Below are 27,180 nucleotides of genomic sequence, written 5' to 3'. Positions count from 1 at the left end.
ACTGCATTCTTGGGGAAATTGTAACCAATTATACCTTAATTTGGTAGTTCATTCAGCTTCAAGAATATTAATAAATGAAGAACAACTTTACGAATTTGCATATTTCATATATTTCGATCGACTTCTTTTTGGTTGTATTGTCCATATTTGCAATTTTATGCATTCGTTTTATAAAACGTATACTTTATTTTTAGGTATAGTTAGTATGTTTAAGTGTATAGTTTTCATAATTTAAAATCATTTATGACACTCATGATATCATGTAATTTATTTATGGTAAAAATGATTATTTAGCAGAGATGTTGAAGAACACACCTTATGAATCTTATCAACCCCATTTAAGAGAATTTAAGTGGTGTTATTTTTTAAATAGAGAATACGGAGTATATAACACATGATACAATAACGAGTTTCGTAGCCGTGTTTCAATAGTAACAACAATAAAATGCAATTAAAAAAACATTACAAACATTACAACGATCCCTATGTGTCACAGATGAGTTCGATGAGTATTGCAAAGGCGAGCGGTTGCATTGGTGATTACTATATTATAAAAAAATCATCAACAGTTAATCAGGGTTACAGTTAACGCGAAGAGTTGAATCAGAACAATAACGGAAGTTAATCGAAAGGTAACAAGGAAATTGTGAATAACATAATATTTCGCTTTTGCATTAGAAAACATTAATATATCCGTCATTTCATGAAATCAGTCAGCAAATATATATTTCTTCAATGTTCCCGATGAATACTGTTGAAATATGGTCCCAAGAAAGTACCGGGAATATAGGTTCAATGTTTGTGTATAAGGTAAATATTTATGGCGTCAATAATACAACGCAAAATAGTAGTCGTAATTTCAAAAATAAAAAAAAATAAATGTGTTTAGTGGCACAAGACAAGGGCCTTAAACGGCAAGGATCAATACATGTATCTGCTGGGATAAAGAACTAGTAGTAATTTTGTTTGCTGTCGTGTATATCTAGTATGTTGGTTGATGATGAATATCATTATTTCATTTGCTTGCGCGAATCTTAGGGACAAAAGGTGTATACTCCTGAAAATAATGATGTGTAAACCTTATCGTGTTTCTCTACGTAACACGTCTTAAACAGGTAATTTTTGACTCCTTTTACAATAGTTTATGCTTTAATTAAAGATGATTGCAGACATTGTTTACGTTACAGTTTAATGAACTAATCACGATTGCATAGAAGCCGACGTCGTTTATAGCTTTAACGTGCACAAAACACGTACTTTCATAGGTTTGTTACAAGCTACCGGAACAATAGACGTTATTTGACTGAATTTCTGTCTAAGAAAGAGTACTTATTTACCGTCGATATCAGGGAAAATGGTCACTTTGATTGTTGCAATGTTATTGACACATTATTAAAGCTGAGACCAATATCCAAGGCGTTTCGCAACAAGTTTGCACCAGTAGACTGACTCTGTTGTTTCGTGACTTTGAGTGCCCTTCCTTACGGGTATGTTGGATCGTAACATTGTGATTTTAAAAATATGACTACCATTACGTTTTGGCTACAATTGTCTCTGTATGCCTCATCGTAAAATGTTTACTCTGTATTTGCAATCATCCGAACAAAATGCATTCAAATGATGGCAACCATTAACATCAGTTAGTTTGAATTTGTTCATTACCAACTGTACCATAACTATAATGATCAGTGTAACGTGTACACACTGAACTTTAATAGTAATTTACTAGTGTGCATGTGTATTTGTGTTAATACCTTAAACATTTAATGGCAAGTAACGGCTCGACTATACGTTAAAGCTGTTGCAGTTCGTTCAACTTTAATTGTTATTCCAGGTTCTCTTTCATCGTTCACCATACAAGAAACCACTCTCCCTAGAGAGTTCCATTATTTATATTACTTTTAGTCGGCATAACTATATAGGTTGACCAATTGTCATTTCCAATATCAAGAGCTCCCTTAAACACTACAAGCATTACCAACTAGAAATGAATATAACTTGGTGGTATATGAATCCAGAGATTACACATTCGCACGTAATCATTGGTCTTTTGTCTTCTGTTGGGAGTTAAAAAAAAAGGCTGATGGCAATCTGCCTAAATTTATAATCAAATTTAAAAAATATAATGTAATAACAGGGAGAAGCCAAGAATGGCATGATGGCGAGCCCTAATGGCCACTGAACGAACGACACACACTGTACAAACAACAAAGATGTGTCAATAAATGTTTAAAAACAATGGATAACAAAAGGCAGGATAGGAGATTACAGCAGGCGATGTGAGGCACTTGACCCTTTTACAACATCTTCAGTGTATGATATCTGATCTAGGACTATAAAGCCTTTGCTATACGAGCGGTTAAGCATATCATCTTCAACAGAATTTGCAATTATACTTGATGAATCCTGACAGCTGATGTTGGCAAGATTTATTGTTATATATGATACAAAATGTGTCAAACGTCAGAGAAAATGTGATTTGTTTGTTCGCGGAAATGAAATGGAGAGGAACGGTATTTGAAAAAGTATGTTTACATTGCCTGAGAAAAACAGGCATTCAATTTGTTTATTTGCCTTCAACGCTCAAACACTCAATGTAAAACATAATTAGAGGATGATCACAGACAAATACTATTTCCGGGAATTCCTATCGTCCCTATATTAGATCCTGACGTGTTTGATTTGATTTGATTTGATTTATGTTTAAACATTTAGCTACTGAGCTTGCTTCTGTAGCTTTTCGCATAACTATTGCACACGAGATAATGAATAAACAAGAGTTATGATTTTGCTATGTTCCTCATTGTGTATTTACCTTGTTACAACTGTACATTTATTTTTTAGAACGTATTCAATTGATATACTGACTAAGCATAGAAAATATGAATACACACCAAGTTCGATAGTGTTAAATGGCAAAACATTTATATCGGTAAGGTCATTAATTTGGTTTGACAGTTTTTCTGAAAGTATATTCACATACTTGACAATTAACAAAATAAATGTTTAATTAGATGGCCATGATAAATAGTGAAAGTAAGGTTTAAGAAAGCAACACAAAAAAGATGTAACAAAAACCGAAACAGGCGGCAATTACACCTTTTTAACAAGATTGTTTTTTGTTTAATGGCTCATTTGCAGATAAACGTGAACTATACAAATGATTGAAAATAATATCTTTACCCCGACAAGACTTTTAATTGTTTTGTTTGTGTTGTCGATACATTCGTTGCGATAATGAATTACTTTTACTTGTATACCAGGCGCAAATTTTCCGAACAAATTAAGTTCCCTTTGAACAATATTAAAATAATACATATGAGTATCGCGTAAAATCACATCTTCAGTAAAATCAAGGTTAATAATGATTGTTGTAGAATAATCTTATACATCTACTATGCCCAATTCTTCGAACTGACTTCGTCAACACTTTTGCTTATATATACTCCCTTTTTCCTGAAAGCCAATAGCGTTTGCATTTGTGTTGTAACGATTTAAGTAACAAAGCGGGTATCCCGACCCAGCGGAAGTTTATCAGGATAAATGAATATTGTAATTAAGATATAAAGATTTATTTAACAATTAGCTGTTTTCTTAAAAAAAACAATCATTCACGCTAAATGTTATTAAAACTGTCAGCAGAAAGTTTTCTATGTACGTTTATCAATACATTAGAAAGACGGCAGGGTGTTCTTTAACTATCTCCTGTACCGGAAATATATTGAGATAGATGCTGAAGTGAAGGTCTTGTTAGCACTCGATCCCATAGTAACGCGCATATTTGAATTTGCTTAAGAAAATAGATATATGAAATTGTAACCGGTTTATGCTTCATTAACTGCAAACTATTGATCGTGTCGATATTGGAAAGAAATTATAATTCATGTGGATTAACAATGAAAAAAGACATGTTAGACAAATTAATAAAAACAGACAACGAGATCAAAAGTATATGCTTTTTAATCATTGTTAATTATTATTCCAAAATAATATTAATTCAAATACTTGTTTATCTGACTTTTTTCCTATCGGCAGTCGTTGCGCATTATAAGATTGAAGGTAATTAATAAGACCTGGATGCTTTTGATTCAACAAATACAACAAGATTAGTATCATCTTGCATTATATAAAAATGGTTCGCTGACTGGTACAATGCTAAATAATTATATATGAACGCAGTAGAGTCAGCAACCAAATGACGCGCTACTTCGCTTCATGGATGCCCTAATGCGTTCATACAGCATAAGCACGCAAAAAGAGCGATCATTCTTTAAATAAATTGCAAAAAAGATGACATAGATAATAGAAATGTTACCAATGACGTCAAAGCCTTAAATGTTATGAAGTACATTACCATGAATCAGAACATTTACAGTAAGGACCTATTTACAGTAAGGACCTCGCAAACATTTTAATGAATTGTGTTTGGGGTTTACTGTTGTTGTTTGTTTTTTTTGTTTTTGTTTTGCGTTAACGCACCCTAGCATTGGCTTTAGCGATAAAACATCAAATAAAATATCGAATCATAATAAAGAAGACACTGTATCTTGTTTGTTTAACTCATATCGTCAAAGAAAACATGATTAAGTTTACATTAAAGTCAATAACAGACAATGGTTGATAAAATGATCATTTACAATGTTGATGCATCTCATGTCGTGATACAGTTTCTGATGACAAGCAGACATTTTAAATTAGGGGGTTAGTAGGTGACCTAATATGGGAGTAACGAAACAAAGAGATCTATATCGGATTAGAGCGACGCTTAATACAATGTCTTAAGGTGGTGTCTCTTATTCAAATGATGGCATTTAAATATTCGTTATGAAAAGATAAATGGCCCCATTAAAAAATGAATAAATAACACGTCTACAAATTATGCAAACATACTTAAGAAAAGTAGTTAAAAACATATTCCTTTATTAACTTGATGTACATTCATGTTCTTTAATTTCAAGTTGCCAGATTGATTGCCCATCGGCTATCAAACAATCATGTAATATCATATGGAGGGAATGCTTTAGCGACAGTTGTAAGCATCGACCAGTCAGTAATCGTAATATCATGGCATTATTCTGAATACGTGAAGCCAGGCAATGGCCGTTAAATTGGTACTCAAAATGTATCCTCTAACCACAAACCAATCAACGTGTAATTTAATAACAGGCTTAGCTTGGAATCGTTTAGAAACCTCGAGGGTTTATCGCTTTGTAATAAGACTGTGAATATGGTGTATCTATAAACAGTTGGGCAGCAATAAAATTATAAATAAGATTATGTTTTATTATAATAATTAAGTCAAACATATGTTGGATGTTTTTGGAACGAAAAATCCTCAAGCAATACATCATAACTAGTATTTATCTAGCCAGTCTGTTTCTGTTTAGGAAAACAAGTCGAGATATTATCATTCCCTTGCCGTCGTTGTCATCGGCGTATTCAGCATCACTGGTGATATAAATATCGAATTTAGTTCATGTTTTCCGGGTCATTCAATAAATAGTAAATACAAAAAATAGTCCTATCTAAGTTTGCCAGAATTTTTATTAATTGGTCATAATAATCATATTAAGTAAATACAGTTAACCAACCAAATGATTAAAATGTTCAAACTAGCCAAAATATTATTGGTATGAATCATGGGTAAAAGTGAAAGATAGATCTATCCTAGCAAAATACATGCTTTTTAACGGAATCAAATTATTGCTGAGGTTTACCGTAAACTATCGAAACAATGATGTTGATATATATTTGATATACGGTCCATTGTTTATGCCTTTTGTCCCAGATCATGATAATGACAAAAAGATTTGCTACAAACAAATATTAGTTTGACATCATTTAAATCGAAAAATACATACTTAATTGCGATATAATTTACATACCCAGTCTTTGGATATATATAAATTTGGGGGTTATTTCGGTGGATAAACATATGAAACAAAAGTGACATATCACAATAAGTAATATGAAAGACACGATGGTGCTATGGGCAACACCTTTAAAACTACAGAAACAAGCTCAGTAGCAACATGTTTAAACATGAACCCGGTTTAATGGCACAGGGTAAAACTAAAGACAGAACACAAAAACAAAAAATCACAAACAAGAAACATGGAAGAACAGCACTAGACTCCACAAACAACACAGTGCATATATACTATATAAAACAAACTAGGTATGTTTATCATGAATGGTTAGGTACCGCCTTGTACGGTCAGTGAAATGTAAATTTACTGGGGGTTTAAACCAGTTTACGTGCACAAACCGCACTCTTATCCCAACAATCCTAAATAAAGAAAAAACGTAAAAGGTAAATCTTATCAAAGTATGCATTAACTTGAGGCTTTTTAAAAATAAAACAAATAATAATAAACTAATAGGTAAACCCCAAGTACTTCAATGATAAGAGATCCCAACTTTATCTGCAGACGGAGGAATACAGTTCAGAGCAACTAATGCAAAAACTTTTCAAAGATACGATGCAGTCATTTTTTTGAAACTATGAGCATCACACAGTCTGCCTTATAAAGTTAAAGAAATAAAACTGTGTTATCATAGAGTTTCATAATAAAAATCATCATTGTACTAAAACTGGGAACAAATAAAGAAAAAAGTCTTAAAAATAAAAGCGACATATATAATATTTTCTTTCAAATGTTTACCTATGAAAACTATTTGTACAAAATGACTAATGCCAAAACACTCCGTCCCAGTCAGTCGGTTTAACGTTAACATGAATCTGCAAAATTTTCATAAAATCGACGGACTGGAAGCATAGTAGAGTCAGCTAGAGATGATTTCAAAGATAAAATGAATTTGCAAAATTGTCATAAAATTAATAATATTGCCTTTATATCTACGCTTTTATTAAAATCCAAATAAGTCAATGAGTCTATCTGCCCAACTACCTGCTGGCAACATTTTAATTTTAAATTGTACGAGTTTTCTTTAAAACATCAATATAAAAATCGGGATGAGCAATACTATTAGCAATCAGTGATTTTAGACTAGTATTGAACTTTGATATAAGATTATAATGACCATTAACACATTTTGAGAAAGTTTTCCTTAATTTATTATATCTCAAACCCTGTTTTAGAAGTTTTTCCGTCATAAGTTCACTGCGAGAACTGAAATTTTTGACATCTGTACATATTCTAGCAAATCTTAACAACTGTGCAATAAAAACATCAAATGATGGTGAACTAGAAACATCTCCATCTAAAGAAAGGTAATTAATTATTTTAAAATTAAAATCATCATGTTTATCATAAAGATGTATACTTACTATATAATCCTATACTTCGAGTTGCAGATCTTAATAGGATGCTTTTAAATCGGATGTATTAGATTTATTAAGTTGCAATTGTAAAGGGTGTACAGGATTTTCATACTAAGAATATCATCAATACATCCAAAGTTGCTATTGAATTCATCAATAAGAGCTAGATCTCCGGACTTAGATATTTTCAACATATATTCACTTTCATAGCAGTACAAAAAGAGGTCTGCAAGTAAAGGTGCATAATTGGCACCCATTGGAACGCCAATTGTTTGCTTATATAAACATTTACCGAATTTTAATAAAAAAATATTTAGTTCAAAATTTAAAACTTCAATGACATCTGTGCATGTCCAATAGATATATTTATCTGAGCAATCATGGGTAAAAAAAACTTTTTTATCATTAACCGCCATATATATAAGTTGTTCTCACCCTCGCAAAAGTTTTTTCGATAAGGCGAGTCAATTTGTTAGTAACTAAAGATTGTGAAATAGATGTATAGACGTTAAAAAGTCATAAGTATTAAGAACTGAGATGTTATCGTGGATAAATGACAGTCGTACAATGCTTTCAACTAAAACATCAATACAGTTTATGCACATCAATAAGCTGCCTTAACGATGCAACAGAATATAGATGTGTTATTATATATGTCCAAAATTTTCATTTGATGATGTAAATTAACATGAATCGAAAGATTAAGATTACGGACCTAACATATCATTTGTATGCATTGTTTTAAAAGGGTGCAAATATAATGTGAAAATGGGTGCATAAACCTGTACACCTAACATATCTTAAATATCTTGATGATTTGATTCACATTTAAGCATTGACGTTAGCAATAAGCAAGTGGTGATCATTTTTAATATATATTTCCACTGTTTGTATGAATACTATAGTTATACTCATCGTTTTCCAAAGATAAATTCATGAAAATAAGATTATCGTTATGAAAAATGACAATGCCATTATCTATCAAGAAAACTATTAAATACCGCGAACAAATGTCAGGAATATGTTTTATTGTCTGCTAGATAGTAGAAGGTGTTTAATGACCCCAGAATCCATTTAACAGACAATAAATTAGCTTTTCTTGAAAATAACGTTATAATCAAAATAACGTCGACACATGAAATGAACATCATTTGATAAGCACAAAATCCACCTAGTTAAGTAAGAAAGTCCATAGAGGTTTATTGCAGGTTTAAAGGCCATTATTGTGTATAGCGATAATACTTATCGTAAAGTCATAATCATGTGCATATAAATATAGATAAGAAAAACGAGCCCCACATTTCCAATGCCGTTAAAATTAACGTTACAATAGTTTGTGCGTTATCACATCATATATATATATATATTTTAATGTCTCGAACACTGTGATGTTTCTGACCATTTGGCATTGTTTGCGCGCACATAAATTGTGTTAAACATCCGCAAATTGATAACGTGCAGCAAAAGTGGTACAACAACACTGAACTACGATCGCTGTATTGGAGAAACGTATGTGTCAGATGATTTTATACGCATAATTGGATATATGTACGACGTCAAGACTGCAACTGAAGTCGAATATTAACAATGTTGTAACAGATGCAAATTGGAGAAAATATTCATTTTTGAGGATTTTCCGATGGACAAATTAAAATGCAAATATTCTCAATTATAAAGAATCTAGTATCATTAAAAATATTAAATGGAAAACTATGAGTAATTAGTAAATTAAACGATTTTCACTTCCCGATTTAGGGAAACCTCTCAGAATGATGACACTCGAGCCAATATAGATTCGCTTTCAGTGTAAACACTATTCACAAAGTATATTTTAATGCATTTATTTTTGAAAGAAAAATGAATACAATATACGTGAAACTTTCATGCTGCTTGCATCCGAGTTGAAGCGATAATCTATCTGCAGGTATCTAGGAAAATTAAACATATCGAGTCCCTAATGTTTTTTACAGTTAAGCAGGTAACGGGGCATAATACGGTGTGCAGGTAAACTTAACGTATCGACTCGGTAATAAATTAACATACCAGGTTAACGGGGCTCATTCGGCAGAACGCTTGGTACAACACCATCCTGTTTTGATATTTACATGTATATTATTTCAAGTTGTTCTTGAGGCAGTGTGTCTTGTATAGTGACGGTCAGACTACATGACTTATAATGTTCACATGTTATTTTATTAAAACGAGAGTTTTTGAATTTTTTTAACCTTTATATTAAAATAGGTACACACTACATCAAGGTAACCAGCATGGTATATGTGCCAGGCGGACCGTCAGTGCTGCTCGAGGTTCGAGTTTTATGCAAAGACTGATCATCATTATAATTCATGAACACATTTTGAACCTGACCATTTGACGATGGCCAAGAAATAAAAATTATCAATAGAAAACGCTTTGCAATTAAAAAATAACTACTCCTTCTGCTTGTAAAACGTAAACCAACACAATATTATGCCCGAACTTCAGTGCCGCGACAATGATATCAAGTCTTCACATCAAACAAATAATGGATACATATATAATCTAGTTGTTCAACAAACATAATCCTTCGTTTTTTTCTAGTATTTCAATAAAAATAATTTATTTTAGGTATATACATTTGTGTAAGTTTTGACATTATAAACTGATAATTTTAGGACTGCTTAATATGTTTGCAGCGTGGACAATTATGCCGACATTATCGAAAAAGTACTTACACAAATGTGAACAATATTATTTTATTGTCTGCTAGATATTGCGGGGATGGTCAAATGACCGCAAGGCTACCAACCATTGAACAGAAAATAAAATACCCTTTTGAAAATAGATGATAGTTTCATAGGAACAAAGATGCAAAACAAACCTTCAGACAAGCAGACAATTTCAATGACAATGTACCACAAAAGGAGAATTAACTGATGTACGCTATGACATGTAATGCTTAAATTAGGACCCGATGCCCCGTTGGATGTATGCTTAAAATAAGAAAACAATGCGTGACGGCAGCATTTCTAAGAGCCCGTTTAAAAATAGATCATTAGGAAGGTTGAGACAACCTGCGGTATGTATAGTTTACCAGTTGTAGCATGTACAATACTTGTTCTATTATGTACGGTTAGCAGTTAACTTCAACCGACGATTATCATATTTTGAATTTTGAGGATGGAATTTGCAGGAAACAGATTGAACTAAGTTGAATTGAAGTATCATTCGAGCAAAATATCCTCGTTAAGACAATGGTCGTTTGAAACATACGTGAATTTCATTGACATGCGTGAATACTATTTGTGTTTAAATTATTCTTATTGTACATAAAATGCATGAATGTTGGATTTTTTTAGTAGAAAATTATTTCTTAATGAATGTGACATGAATGCAGAATTAAAGTCTTGTTTACGATGGTTTAAATATAAAATATTTGGTTTACTATTTTGTCTTAAATATCTGTCCGTCTACTATTTAAAAAATAACAATAAAACTATCATATAACTGCCTGGATATTACGATGCCAGTGATTTCATTCTTGTAAATTCCTTGAAAATAAGCAATATACGTTGATAAATCACAAAACTGGATAATACCGAACTGCATATCGTCTGGCAGTGGATACATTACATTGCAGGTGATCGACATTCACTCGGCGTTCTTGTCACGCAAGCTAAGACTGCTTACTGTCTCAATTTCAGAGAAGATTCCATTATGGGCATTCAATAAGTTTTCATTAGTTTGATGATAGCATTTTGATGTATAGTATTGTTCCTTAAGCATCCGTGAAGCACATTCTTAAACTGAAAAATCACCAAAGGGTGATTGTTTCCTTGTGGTAGACTTTTTTCATGAATCACTTCCATTTAAACAGCTATTCTTTGACGACTACTCTGACGATACACAAATAGCAAACTTATCCTTATAAGGAAACCAATATGTTTCCATCCTAATATTTGTAGTCATCGTATTCGACGGACGAGGAAACGTCATTAAGTGTAGGAAGAGAACAATAATCATACACATACTCATTAGGTTGATTTGGCTTTCTCTAGCATGATAATGCTACGACTGTCAAAGAACAAGGCCATTCCTAAGTCATCAATACATGAGAAGGGATTATTCGTGTTTATATTTGACATGATTGTCAGCATCGATAAACCTATTTTCTTTCTCTTGTTCTTCACTAAAGCATATGTTGGGAAAATAAAAGGAAAACTGTGTCGAACATTAACTTGGCTAATGGAAGGTGGGAAACGTCTGCATCATTCTAAAAGGTACACTTTCAGAACAGTTGGTAAAGACGTTTAATATGACACTGTAGTGACTTTAGTTTAAATGCAACGTCTTACAAAATAAATAGCAACTTGATCGTTTTAAGTTATAATATTTTTCAGTATAACCTGACGGTAAAGACGATAACAGAGTCGATTTCTCCCTTCATTTTCACTTAAACCTCACACCAAGGTTTGAACATACATCAATGAAAGCACATGTTCACATTGGAAACTCTAAGTTTAGTTTATACATATTTGTTTTACAACGATAGTGACACAAGTTATTATAACAACATTAAATTAATCACTCTCGTTGGCATGCTATTATGCGAGAGTGTTCTAATAATACAATGAAATCTAAAGGGACAAGTCAAGAACTTAGTCTGTTTAGAGCCCTTGGACGAGAGACACAAACAAACCAACACCACATACGCACGTTCAAACACCACAAACAGGCCACGCACGCATCCCATTTGTTTTACTGATTAAAAATGTGATAACAGTCTTTAAATTGGAAATAAAAATCGAGTAAACTGGCAAATGAGTCTACTAATTATTTAAACTTGTTTATATGGTCATGGCATTACCCTTGTCTAAACATTGACGAATAACTACAAAATTAACAAGTAAGCGTTATTATTATTGTTAATATTTATTTAAAGGTATGACAGTAAATTTTCATATTATCAGAAAATCGTAATTAACGGTATTGAAAAATTAACATATTTTAGGTAAATAAGTAAATATCCTCATTTTAATAAAAGCGAAAAAATGTTTGTTTCCAAAAATAAAATAGTCCATTTAAAAATTTGTTCTCAAACCTAATTGTAACTAAAAAAAAAATGAAAAAAAAATGATGTTATCCGATGTTTAAAAATGTTTGGATTATGTTAGTAAGCGTTATTGTTTCGATTGAAAACTTAAGTAAAACACAAGTAAAATAATGAATACAATTAAATAGACATATCACAATAGATAACCTCTAACCCGTTTTTTTTTTATACAATACTGCCCTTTTTGCCTTTTAAAAAATACAACAACAGTTTACGTTAAATTATCAACTTTAAAGCCAGTACTATAGCGCAACATACAACCACCGAACTAGGAATATTTGTCCCACGTTTCGCCTGGAATAGGCAATTTTTTGGCAATTGTTGTAATTATTATAGTTTTAGAGCGAGAATATGAGTGAGGTTTGTGTACCTTAACTGGTTTAAACCCTCAGTAGATTTACATTTTACTGACCATTCCAAGGCGGTACCCAACAATCCTTAATAAACATTCCTAGTTTTTTTTGTATATGGTGTGTATGCACCGAGCTGTTTGTGGAGTTTTTTGCTTTTCTTCCATGTTTTTTGTTTGTGATTTTGTGATTTTATGTTTTATGTCTTTGGCGTTTACCCAGTGCCATTAAACCGGGTTTATGTTAAACGTTATGCTACTGAGCTTGTTTCTGTAGCTTTTCGCATACATAGTGCATTTTGTTAGTCGCCTCAGCTTTTAATTGATTATTTCTGCACTGTGCACTGTGCATAAAATATTTACAGGAATCGTAGATCTCGCTCAATGTAAACACCATTACAAGCCTACGTTTCTTTATTATCCTTCAGTACTCTTTTATAAAATTATCATCAAATATTGAAATTTAATGGGATTCCGTATAATTGGGACAGATTAGATTTTCAAAAGAAACTTTAGAGTCAAATATGAACATAAATATTGCTTGTAACAATAATGAAACATATTATTTAAACGTTCAGATTAGAGTGTTATTGTTAATATTTATTTAAAGGCATGACAGTAAATGTTCATACTATCAGAAAATCGTAAGTAACGCTATTGAATATTAACATATTTTAGGTAAATAATTAAATTTACTCCATTTGAATTAAAGTGAAAATGAAATAGTCCATTTGATAATTTGTTCAAACCTAATTAAAAAAAAAATAAAAAAAATAAAATATATTGTTATCCGATGTTTAAAAATGTTTGGATAATGTAAGTATGCGTGTTTGTTTCGATCGAAAACTTAAGTAAAACATAAGTAAAAATATGGATACAATGCATTTTTAAAGACAGCGCCATATCGCAACATACAACCACCGAACTAGGAAAATTTGTCCCACGTTTGGCCTTGAATAGGCAATGTTTTGCCAAGTGTTGTAATTATTATGGTATTAGGTTTACATTGAACCTCTTCAATTAATGCTTACTAGCTGACTCTTGACATCATGCTGTACTTGTTAAATTTCACGGAATAAATATTTATGCGAAAAGCTACAGAAACAAGCTCAGTAGCAAAAAGTTACTAAAAGACTACCAGATATTTCTTCTTTTCAATACCGAATCATAACGACCATTTAATTAACAACAATTGCAGCATTTACTGTAATAAGCCACCATACTCGACAGAGAAAGAGAAACTCGCAAAAAGCATAAGAAAACAACCCATTTTTAATTATTTACATTTACCGACAGTTTTACTGTTATTACAAATAAGTAACAATGTGAATAGTAATATTTAGATACTTTGAAGTCACTACAGTAGTTCATTTTAACCCAATGTTCATGGCTGATGGCATGTACTCATTAATATCCAATCAGTGAAACAGTGGGGTCGCCCCAATAGCGTGATGCAATAGGGATATTGCAATTAACCTGATTGATCTAATCAGTTCATAATAACAATGCGCTGCTTTCCGTTTTAATAATAATTAATCCTCAAGTGTATGAAAAGTGTCAGCTTATATTTTCATTTTCCTTAAATTTGTGGTTTTTTTTGTAGATTGTATCGATGCTGAATGTAGGCTGGCGGGTCGGTATCAAAATCGGTATCAAAATCTTGACCTGTGACGATGAATGTCTGTTTGAATTTTAAGACAAACCTGATTAACATCTGCCAGCTGTTAGTTGGAAAACAGTTATTGAGACATTTGCATTTTATCAGTTTGCAAATATACCAATTCAAATTGTCCTTTCCGGCTGATTGACTCCCTGTCAAAGTAACAATACAGCTTTGCAAAGCCTCTCTGAGTTGATTGACAACGCAGATTATGTCCATGTATATCAATAACCAAGATATATAGAAGAGAACAAAAGTTTAACTGGAGATGAAAGAAAAGACACATGAAGACATGCTCAAGCTGCCATTTTTGTATGGCAAATATCTTATATTTATGTTATATTGGTGACGTTGTCATGAAATTTGAATGTTAATGTTCACCCTACTTCATGCAAATCAACTTGTGTTTCTCTTCTATTCTTTCTCTAGCGTTACAGGATTATTTGTGGAAATGGAAATTTCAGGGACAAGCCCAGCATCCAAACATTTAAGTGTAGATAATATTTAGCAACAATTTCTCGACTGGCCAATAGCCTCTTCTGTCTTGGTATCTCTTGCATTGAAATGCGTGATTCTGGCGGGCTTATCATCACTCTTGTCCGGTGTGGAAATTCTTCGCGCGCCAATCAGCTGTGTTACTTGAATTTCCTTTACTCCCTTCCCTTTTCGGGTGCCGTATAAGCTTATTCGTCCACGGTTAGAGAAAATACTATCCTTCATAATGATTATCAAGTAAATGGAAGTGAACTACCGATAATCTCTGACCTTTCCAAAGCGTTTAACTCAATCGTTGTACGACAGTGTGTTTCACGCTGTACGTCCGTTCGGCAATGATCTTAGGACATTAAGGCAAGGCATTCACTAAGCGTTTAAATGCTAAGCCTTTTCATTTAGAGTGGATTGTTAAATGTTTTGATGCTGAGCCAGACCCTGGAGTGTCAACTTTATTTTAAATGAAAGACATCCATGTACTCGACAACTCGAGTGTTGACGAAATCTTTTTGTAAAATCCGCCACTAAAAACGCAATAAGATAAAAAATAAAGTGACTTTCCATCAGTGTTGCAGATTATTCTGCATTTGCCTAATCTTCCTCCAAATCAAATGCAAAGCAAGTCTATAAAATCTTGAATTACTGTAGAGTAGGCTTAACGACCAACTTCGACATTTAAAACTTGTTTCCTCAACCAGACTTTAATCCATTACAATGAGCTGATGAATCATTCAGTGTGTGCATTAAATAAATCATGCAGTTGGAGGATTGATTTCTTACCGGCAGACGAAAAAGAAAAAAAAAATCAGAATAAATCCCTATTTATCCTTCAATCTCTATTCAAATGAACTCGTAAAAAAACATATTTTCTGATACGGTGCAATTGAGCAGCCTATGAGTGCGAAGTGACGGCACCTAAAATTTTTACAACATTTCCACTGTATGATATCTGATTTAGGATAATAAAGTGTCCGGCAACCGTCGCTATACGAGCCATTAAACACATCATTTTTACCTCTGTTTGCAATTATACTTCAAGTTGATGATTCTTGTCAGCTAACGGTGACATGGTTTATTGTTATCTATGATACAAAATCTATCAAATATCGGATGTTTTTTTTGTTCGCGGAAATAAAATTGAGGGGAGCAGCATTTGAAAAAAGGCATGCTTACAAAGCCTGATAAGTGCAAACATTTATACATGTATGTCAACAAGGCATACAATAGGGTGTAACTGTTTCATTAGTTGGTCATGATGATTTGTGGAAGTAACTATTCAGAAAGCAACACGCAACCCGGAAGTAGTTAGTGTTTTGCGTTAAACAAACATATGATAGGCGGCTCAAATACGTTCATACGACCTTGAGTTCGATAAGCAGTTTTATAATTCGTTTTGAGATGGACGTATAATATACAACCGTTTGACATTAATCTAAAGCGGACAAAAATATTTCAATTATTTCTGGATATGTTATTATTAAATGTCGGATTTTTTTTCGTTGTGAGAAAATATATTTTCATGCAAATGTTTCAGCCGTTTGTTTCCATTTACTCCGTTTCATAAAATGCATTTTCGTCTGTAAGCAAATGAATTACCAGGATAATATTAATTTTGTAATTGAAATATAACAATTATATGAGCATTAAGCAGTTTCGTCAGGAAATATATAGTTTTGCTTAATATTTTCAAAACTGTTAGCACATATATATTTATGCAAGTTTATTGACGCATAAAGAAGGCCGGCATGGTTATCTCTGACTTCGATTCTTGTAATACATGATGCTGCGCACCCGTTACCATGATTACATGCATATAGGACTTGCTTTACAAATAAAATGTTTAAATAACAAGTAAAGAGTGTGCCCTGTTTTGCATATTTTTAATTTGCAAACAATTTATGATTATGTTCTATATTTTGTGTTATATCAATCAAATAAGTACTTCAATGTCTGATTTAGAAGTATATGTTATCAGAAATGATTAGGTATTGTTATTTCAAAAATCGAACAGTAAATTCCACTTGATAATTTCTATCTCACAGTATCTAAGTGGTACAGCTGATCGAAACAAATTGGTAACCAATACAGTCAATATCAATTTATCAGAACTGTACTGTGATACATTAACAGAATAGGAGAACAAAATACACTGCTGATCGTAGATCGCATGCTTAAACGGTTGACTAAAATAAAAACACAGAAATAAAGAAACTTCTTATAATAATACTTATAAGTACATTTAAACTCAATTAATAATGCAATACTCATTAGTAATGGTTCAGATTTTGTTCTTCTAATCACATTGGCCGAGCAGTCTCTTTCCTCAAGAGCACAAGTGTAAAAGTGTAAATCAGCAGGCAAATTTGTAAGTTATCACGTCTGATGAATAAAAAATACGGCCTCGATATGTAAGTGTATGCTCGTTGTAATGCCTGTTTAAATGTTGCATTACATGTGAAGAACATACTTTGGGCACATTATTTTTAGAGTCATGCAAAAATTATTGCGTTAGAAGTCATTTTGTTCAAGCACATTTTATGTCCATGTGTTCTTTTTATACATACCAAAACATTATAACACTCTCAACAAGACCCGACCCAGTTGGCATTCATTAGACATACGATGCTTTCACGGCATGACGGACATGTTTTACTTGTGTGGTATTCCAATAACCGCACGTGGTGCACATACGTATACGTTAAACTACTAGTGAAATATAACCCGAATTATATTTATTAAAACGTTTTTCTTTGCTAACAAAACATGATAAAAGTCGGCCTGGCAATCCATTAAGAAAGTATTGTTTGTGTTAATTGTTTGATACACATATGCACAATGACATGTCGTTTAAACATGGGTTGGACTGTTAATGTGGATACGTACAAATATGTGTTTAAGCTATGGCCAGAATTTAAATTTGCCCGACAAAGATGTCGCCGTCAAGTAGACAAATCTCGTTGGTCAGCGAAGAATTACTATTTTAAATTTTATCATTGCGGAAACATGTGACCAGTATTGCCGAAATTATCTGTTTTGATCGACTTCTCTGTTTTTGTTTGTCCCTATTTGCAATTTTATGCATTCGTTTTATAAAACGTAGAACTTCTCGTGAGGTATAGCTAGAACGTTTAAGTGTACAATATTCATCATTTGTGACAACCACAATATCATGTAATTGATCTTTATTCAATATGATTATTTAGAGATGTTGAAGAACACACCTTATTAAACTCATCAACCCCACTTCAGCGAATGCAAGTGGTTTTAATAATCATGTTTGTCAGACACAAATACAGATTTTCTATTAGAAATCTGAAATAATCTCCATTCGATTACTTTGTTCTCCGGGAAATAGATTATATGGGTTTTGTCTAAACACACTTATGTTATTGCGCAGTAACTTATTGAGTTCACAAAATTAATTATTTTAGAATTTTATCCAAGGCACTTATTAAACACAGAAAACGGAGTACAAAACAAATGATCATATAAACGACTTTGGAGCCATGTTTAAATCATAACTCTTTTAAAACCATTAATAAAATTACCATGTTTGAACGATCCCAATGTGGCACAGTGATGAAAGTTCAATATTGCACAACCGAAAGGTTGCATCGGTTATTTTTTTTTTTTAAGTTTATTTATTGCTTTGGTTATCTTTAAACAAATACGGCTTGTCTTATTTTTGGCAATGCTATTGGCTGCAATTCATACTGTTTGTATGTCGCCAAGGAAACCGTGAGAGATGCATGCAAAAATAAACACAGAACCCGGAGTAAAATTACTATATCGAACTATGACAGAAAAGCTGTTTTCATATTAGGTAACTTTCTCAAGTGAATTCAAAATTCTGTGAACTTACTTTCGGTATTTTATTTTTAGATTGACAAGTGTAGCAATAACATATAAAATAGTGTTATTTGTCTCAATTTAAAAAAGAACACAGTCTCAATTTCATACCGAGAGACTCGCATAATTTGTTTTATTCGAAGCAACTCTTTACTTTATTAATCGTGAAACAAGTGCCGTTACAAAACAGTTAAAACATACAACAGATAAAAATGGTCCTTGTACTGTATAAACACATACAAACAAAATCTAATTTACAGAATAAGACATTCTTGTTTATCAGCTGATACTATTCTTATGAGCTTCGACCTGTAGATCTTTTGCTGTTGTCAATTGACAGTGAAAACAATCTGTTATATCTAACTATGTTTGTCGGGATCGTTAAAATGTTAAACATATGTCCAAGTATAATTATGATAATAGCTCCTAATTATTCAATTCAGTAGTTATTAACTTTATTTCAGGCATTCCTAAGCTAAGACCATATCCATGCCGTTTCACACCAGACTTGCACCAGTAGATGTTGTTTTGTGACTTTGTGTGCACTTCGTTAAAGGTCCGTTGGGTAGTAGTGCTTTTTCAAAAGGGTCTACGTTTACGTGTTTGCTTCTATTGTCATTGTAGGCCTCGTAGTAGTTTTGTAACACGGCATTTGCAATCATCCTACAGTAGAACAAAATGCATTCATATGAAGAAAACCAGATATCCCAGTGAGTTGCAATTTCCTCATTAACAGCTATATTATAACTAAACTGATCATTGCAACATATACACAACATAATTTAATGTTAATTTAAATAACTAGTGTGCATGTAGTTCAGTATTTATACTTTGAACATTCAAGGTCAAGTAACGGCTATAGATCATACGCTAAAGCTATTGCAGTTCGTTTAACATAAATTGTTATTCCAGGTTCTCTTTCACCGTACAACATCCAAGATACCACACTCCCATAGCGATTTCCATTATTTCATTACTTTTGGTCGGCATATCTGTATATGTTGAACAGTAACTACTTCCAGTATCAATAGGTCTATAAAAACTATAAATAATTAGAAATGTATTCAACTTGGTGGTATATGAATCCAGAGTTTTGCAATTATACCTGTCTGCTTATGTTGACAAGGTTTTTTGTTATCGATGATACAAAATGTATCAAACGTCGATGGAAATGTGATTGGTTGGAAAGCGGAAATGAAATGAAGAGGAAAAGCATTTGCAAAAGCATGTTTACCATGCCTGAGAAGCAACGGCATACAATTAGTCTTATTGTCTTCAACGCTATAATACCCAAGGGTCAGAAATAATAAGAGAAATATTATCACAGACCAACATTATTTCCGGAGTAGTTCATCGCCTCACTACAGCCTGACGTGTTTGATTTGCACACGAGGTAATGAATGAAACAGAGGTATCTACAAGTGTGTTATCATGTTCATTTTGCTGTATTATCCTTGTTAAAAATATACATTTATTTTTAAGAACGTATTAAGTGATATACTGATTTAGAATTGAATATGTATAATACACACCAATAATGCAATAAAAATTCAGGAACAAGCCCATAATTATAAATTTAAAACAAAAAACCTGTTTAGGGGCACAAGGCAAGGGCCCAAACGACAATGTATTATAAACATAAAGCACGGTTTCACTGGAGCTAATACACACAAGTTCGATCATGTTAAATGACAATACTCGTATGTCTAGTTTTGCATTAATTTGGTATTACATATTTTCTAAAAGTCTATTCACCTACTATACTAGACAATCAATAATATAAATGTTCCATAAGTTGGCTATGATAAATAATGGAAGAAAGTATTAAGAAAGCAACACAAATCAGATAGTAGTTCGCGGTTAGATGTAACCAAAACAAAGTCGGCAATTACTTTTGTTACAACTAAATATTTTTGTGTAGTTTGATGACTCATTTTGAGAATAACATGAAATATGCATTACATAAAAATGTTTATTTTTGATATCCTTACCAAGACAAAGAGTTTAAAATAATATATATGCATTCCTTCCAATAATGAACTATTTTTGCTTGTTTACTTGGCCCAACAATATATATGTATGAGTAACAATTTAAAATTATGCCCTGTTTTTTATGATTCTTTAAATAGCAAACTACTGATCCTGTCGATATTCAAAAGAGATTACAATTCATATGGGTTAATATAGAAATACAGAAAAAAGAATAGAAACATGAATAGAAAACTAGGACAACCATATCAAAATTATTATTATTTTTTGTGTTTAGAAAATGATTGTTAGTTGCTATTTCACAACTCAAAAATGTATTGTGTATGTGACTTTTTTCGTATTTGGCAGTCGTTGCGCATCTAACAATTGAAGGCAATAAATTAGACTTTGATGCTACGCTTTATTTCAGCTAATTCAACAAGATCAGTTTCATCCTTCATTAAATAAAGAAATGTTTCACCGACTGGTACAATGCTTAATTATTTGATTTAAATTAACGCACATGCGCTTCATGGAATACGCTCGTGTGTCCCACTCCGTTCATACAGCGTAAACACACACAAATCTTTAATGAATTGTAAAAAATAATGGCATAAATAAGAGTGTTATATATTATTTCAAGGACTTAAATTTATGCCTTTATTAGAAAATTAGGTTTAGTTTACATCAATGTAAATAGCAAACAATGGTTGATAAAATAATCACTTACTATGAGTATGCATTTTTCGATCTACGTTTGTCGTGGTACTGTTTCTGATGAAAAGCAAACATCATAAATTTAGGGGTTAGAAGGTGACCCGATATGGGGTATTTGGGGCAAAGGAAACTATATCGAATGAATAATATGTAATTGTGATGCGTCTCTTCTCCAAATTAAGCGGTTTAAATAAAAAAAAATATGAGAAGATATGTGACCACATTCAATTTATCAATATCACGTCCGAAAAATCTACAAACATATATAAGAAAAGTAGTTGCAAACATTCTTTGTTAACTTTATGTACATTCACGTTTTCCAATTCGACTTTGCCTGATTGATAGTTTTAGCCCATCAAAACATCATGTCATAATATATGGAGGGATTGCTTTAGCTTTAACAATTTGTTCGATGTTATTAAAGCTGTTCATGGAACGAAAAAAACTCGTATATCATATTTAGGATTTATCTATTAGCAAGTCTGTTTTATGTCAGGAAACAAATCGAGATATTATCATAACCTTGTAAAACTTTTTCAATGACATCACTCATGACGTCACACAAGCGCCTGTTATGGAGGTTATTTTGATCTAACTGTTTTTGCATTTTCGTGACATTAAACAGCATTTTTAAACACAAACGTTTCTGATATTGTGATGGTGCTACGCACTCCGGCTGTAAACCATTTTGCGAGCCTTTGTAGATGGTAACGACCTCAAAAAGGTGGATTAACCCTATAGAAATACCGTTATGAAAACTAACAATGGCATTATCTATCAAGATAATTATTATATACTGCGAAGAAATGTCAGAAGATGTCTTATCGTCTGCTAGATACTCAAAGGTGTTTAATAACCCCGGTATCCATTTAACGGACAATAAATTAGTTTCTCCGAAAAATAACGATCTAATCAAAATAACGTCGACACAGGAAACGAACATCATTTGATCACCACAAATGCCCATTATTTTAGTACGAAAGCCCCTGGAATAATTGTATATTTAAAGACCATTATTTTGTATAATTCCAAATCCTTTATATAAAGTCATAATCATGTGCATGTAAGCATACGTATATGTAAATATAGATGAGAACAAATTAACCCCACATTTTCAATGCAGTCGGGTTTTACGTTGTGTGTTTACACATCATATAAATATGATAAATGGTAGATTGTTCTAACCATATCCCATTGGTTGCGCACAGAGTTGATAATTCGGAAATTAATAATGTGCTGCAAAATTCGGCACAAACAATGCTGAACTACGATCGCTATTTATGGAAGATATTGAGGCAGATGATTTTATATGCATTATTGGATATATTGTCGATACATTTAAATATACTGTAATGTATACAATATAGGCGAATATTAACAATGTTGTCGATGATAGTTTTCGCGTATATACGATCTTCGTTGAAAATATGCGCGGTGAAACTGGGAGTATGTCTAGTCGATCTCAGCCAGCATGTAGGGATTTAACATTATTCGATTATTGACTGTAGGAACTGCAAAGCGATATTCTCGATTATTGCTTCATGTCACGCAGTCGGGCGGATGCCTTTCATTTATGAGAGAAATCCATTAGGAATTGTCAATCATGTCCAAACCTTAAACGACATTGGCTGTATACTGTTATGAAGTTTATCGTACGACATCGAGTCTAACCTTTCGACCTTATGATTGCACCCTTATATTCGCAAGTTATGAATGTATACAGACTCAGTTGCAGTTTTGTCACATACTGAAAGGCTTTCACGGCGCCATATAGTTACATGCATTTAGATAATGATCAAGTAAAATAAAATAAAAAATAAACAATTACTTACAATGTATTACATTAATTATATTAAGCTAGTGTTTCACTTGTAATCCATACTACCTGTATGTTTATATTAATGTGTCTGTTTTGTATTTCTGTTTCTATCAACGTCATTGGTTTTGCCGTTATACGACGTGCCATCAATAAACTAAGGTTCGAATAAGGTATTACTTTATATACTAAAGTTTATATTGCTATTGGTTTATTTTAAAAAGAATGAGGAAAACAATAGAAAACGAATTGCAATTAAATAATAGCCACTCCTTCTGCTAGTAAAAATAATCCCATTAAATAATATGCTCGAACTTCAATGCTGCGACAATGATATCGAATAGCAAGCGTGGATGAATCCTCGCAAGTCGTCACATCAAGTTTAAACTTATAATGGAATTATCAAGGATGGGTAAAGTGGATAAATATATATTCTAGATTTTCAACAATCATAATCCTTCGTATTTTTCTAGTCTTTAAACGATAATTATTCATTTGAGGTAATATATGCATTTCTGAAATTTTTAACTATATAAACTGTTAGTTTTAGGACTACTAAATATGTTTGCAGCGTGGACAATAATGCCGACATTATCTAAACAGTGCTAAGAAAAATGTGAATAATTTTATGTCAATTGTCTGCTACCAGGAGTATTTAAAAACCTGTTTACGATGGTTGAATCATAACATATTTGGTTAAATACATCGATCCGACATGTCAATCAATCAAATCATTATTGACCAATGAGAAAGCTGCAAATTATTCACAGCGTCCCGTCCGCCATCTTTACCCACAAAACAAAGCAGCGATAACTGTTTACAACCGCGCATATAATTGAAGTTTTTTGAATTATATGTGAAAATTGTTCAGCGATGGGGGACGACTTATAAGATTCCCGACCCCGAAATCAGATATTGAGAAGTGCAAACGCTGGATTAAAGCATGTGGACGGCCACACGAGCAACTGAATGTAAAACGTATTACCAAGCACAAAGCTGTCTGCTCGAAGGTTAGTATATTAAAATGAGATTTTATAATATTACGATCAAAAATACATTTATTTCAATTAAACATTCTGACTTCCGCGCAAATGTTTATATTGTTTACTTTCATGTGTTCTAATTATTGACCTCTATAATCCTGCTAGTTGAAACCTCTAACATTTTCCATCAGGTTATGGATGTGCCCTGTTTAAACTACTGTTTTATTGTATAGTATGTTATTGACTGGCATTGTGGAGTCTTGTCATGTTAATTAATTTTATTATTATGTATATGTAAGCACTTTCAAGAAAACTCCCCACTAAGCGGTCACTTAAAAAGGAAAAATTTGACAGCATTCATACACAAAATGCAATGCTCAAGTGTATGCATTTACAAGATATCACATGCCTGTAAGTGTAAGTTTAATGTATCGTTATGGCGTGTGCCAAATAACATGTACAATGTAGGTTAAAAATGCAAAACTTAGACTATACACTATATTATTTTGTAGGCTTCTTCTTATTTTTTAAAATGCCACAGTTCCTTATTCAATAAAAAACAACAGCATTATAGTAAAATATATTTTAATACAGGCATTTTGTTTGTTACAGAACAGAACACTCAACAGAACAGAACAGAACATATTTATTACACATAAACTATACAGATTTTTGTGTAAATTTACATATAAATATATCAACATTATAACTATTTATTTCAGAGAACACCAAGAAAAGCTTGTCGAGGATCATGCAGACACTGTACCGGGAGTAGAAACACAGACCGAGTGTCCATGTTAGTGCATACAGTGTTACTGTTTTGAACTTATGTAGGTTAATGCATGCTTTTGGTAAAATTCTGCCAATTTATTCAACATTACAGTCATAAAAGGTATGTCAGGTTAAATACGCTCAACATTAATGTCTTGTTCTGTGTAGACAATTAACTCACAAAAATCACAACCAGTAATGAGTAACTGGCATTGCACTTGAGCATAATACTGATTATGTTTTTTAAATGGCAACTCTCATCAACATTTTCAAGGCAGAAGTCTCGTATTTCATCACAAGCATGTGATATTGTCATATTTCTGGCGGAAAATGGACATTTAATTTCAACTAAACCACACATACCTGTGTCGCAAAACTTCCCATAAGGAGTTGCTCCTAGAAAAGAAAACTCTTTATGATGAATCCAACTTCATGGAAATGCCGTGATGGATATTACCCCAGATAGCTTTCCTTTGCGTTTTTTTATGTCTTTTCCCATATTCAAGAGATTGGGCCTTGATATTTCTATTTTCAAAAATTGAATTAAAAAATTGCTCAGATGGGGCAGACTTCCTGTACAGGACTTTCCCAAAGTTTGAGGCCGTCAAACGCTTTGATCTTTCCTTAAACCAGCTCTCTGATAATGCCTGTGATCTTGCTGTGATTTCTATTTAAGTTTGGTCTTCACAGGTTGTGTGGTCATTTAATGATGTGAACTCTTTCGGTAGATCAAGGTGCTGCGTTTAAAACAGAGGTATTCCCACACTCTTGGGAAAGGGTTGGCGTGTGTTTTAAACATCTTGTCTAAAATATAAAAAAAATAATATGCATTTATTTTCAGGGACATCACCATTGGACATGTTTGTACTAGCCGCTAAGAATGCTTCCCTGAAAGAACAGTTGTCACAAAAAGAAGACCAAGTGGCAGAATTACAGTCTTCACTTTCATTAAAGTGTAGTGAAATTTAGAGTTTAAAGAAACTGTTGGGAGTTAAGCAAAATTTAAATGTCGATATTGTTCTGCTCAAAAAATCAAGAGTTAAAAATTTGTTTAAATATTATACAGGAATTATATTTACACCTTTTTTGCATTATTGACATTTTTAAAACCAGAGGGTTTTGATGAAATATGAGTCTCGCAGAAGAGAGCTGAATGATTTTCAACCAAAAGATGCATTGTTTTTAACACTTTGCAGACTGCGACATGGTTTCGGGTTAAAATATATGGCTACACGATTTGGACTTTGCACTTAATCAACTAGTGTAGGATTTAAAGCATGGATTGACATTATGTATTTAAAGCTCGGTCAGTTATCAATTTGGCCACATAGGGACACAATTATAAAAAAAACATGCCAGAAGACTATCGATGACTTCCCAACAACATTAATAATAATTGATGGTTCTGAGGTGAAAACTCAAACACCCAGTGCACTGTAATTACAATGTCAAATGTACAGTGATTATAAATCTTCAACGCTTTAAAGGGTTTGACAGGTTGTGATCCTAATGGTTGTTTGATGTTTGTGTCAGAGCTGTTCACTTGATCTATTTCGGATAAGGCTTTAACAAAACAATCAGGATTTTACGATGTTATTAAAACATTAAAAGAAAGTAAATTTATACAAGATGGAGATGTCATTATGGTAGATAAAGGATTCAACATTTAAAAGGAAATTCATGCTGTTGCATTAAAAATTAACATTCCACCATTTGCCTCAAGTGGTATACAGTTTAGTAAAATAGCGAAACATCGAACTCATACTGAGCGACTCATTTGCAAAGTTAAAACCTACAAAATATTGTCATTTTGCATTCCAACTTCATTATTTAATTGAGTTAATAAAATTTGGCCGTTATATTGTCATCTCACACTCTTCCAGGATACTTTTATCAAGGATAAGAAAAGTTCAAACCAAAACCCTTTCGCTCAAAGAAACCATTGAACCGTAAAACGATCTTTTGGTAAAACTCATCATGTGAACGTTTTCTATTTATTGTAAGATATATGTGGGTAATGTGTGTATTGAACCTTTTATTATCTGAATACGTTTTATTACCTGGTACACAGTAACCTAATATTACATTGAATAAGCCTATACTATTCATTACTGGCGTATTATGACAATTTTCACAACGTCACCAGAACATAGATGATTACTTGATATAATAAAGCTGATTCAATCTGCACATCACCA

The 27,180-nt window shown here is 32.5% G+C and overlaps 1 pseudogene; it reads left to right on the top strand.

Annotated features, from left to right (window-relative positions):
* The window catches only part of LOC128211705 (uncharacterized), a 106,193-nt pseudogene extending 79,373 nt beyond the window's left edge, over positions 1-26,820 (top strand).
* The last annotated feature ends 360 nt before the right edge of the window (positions 26,821-27,180 follow it).

Source organism: Mya arenaria, chromosome 12, assembly GCF_026914265.1.
Source record: "Mya arenaria isolate MELC-2E11 chromosome 12, ASM2691426v1".
In the NCBI taxonomy this organism is placed as follows: domain Eukaryota; kingdom Metazoa; phylum Mollusca; class Bivalvia; order Myida; family Myidae; genus Mya; species Mya arenaria.
Note: the sequence above shows the minus strand (reverse complement) of the source record. Positions and strands in the feature narration are given on the sequence as shown.